Here is a 543-nt window from a genome sequence, read left to right as displayed (position 1 = left end):
GCTCAGAAAGGACCAGGTACCACTGCGGCCGTGGCACCCCCGATCTGCCAAGGCCAGGCTGTGGCCTGGGCCCGCCACACCTCAGGGCCACATGTTCCTGCCTGGACCCTGACAGTGCCCCTGACATTGTGGGCCCTCAGGTCCTGCCTGCAGCCCGCCCACTGTCCACGGAGCTGGTCCAGGGATCCAAACCACTTCCCTTCCCGTGGAGGGCACCTGCTTCAATTCCTCATCTCACAGCTCCTCCCACACAGGCCTTGGAACCCTCACAGGAGGCACAGCTTGGGTAAAGGCCGAGCTGTCCGTCCCAGGAGGAAGGCATGGATAATCCTAAAATCACCCAGCCATCATCCCTCCCATACGAATTTCCACATTCCACCAGAACGTTTGAAAGAACTCACATGCAGGAAAGATCTGACATGCTATTACAGGTTCAAATTTTTTAAAAATGCCCAACACATCAGTTGTTACTTAGCTCTGCTCCCCAAATTGCCTGAAACTAATAACCCCAAACCCACCAGATGCTGGAGAGCAAACATTCAC

Source organism: Myotis brandtii, unplaced genomic scaffold (genome assembly GCF_000412655.1).
Source record: "Myotis brandtii unplaced genomic scaffold, ASM41265v1 scaffold333, whole genome shotgun sequence".
Classification (NCBI taxonomy): Eukaryota; Metazoa; Chordata; class Mammalia; order Chiroptera; family Vespertilionidae; genus Myotis; species Myotis brandtii.
Note: the sequence above shows the minus strand (reverse complement) of the source record.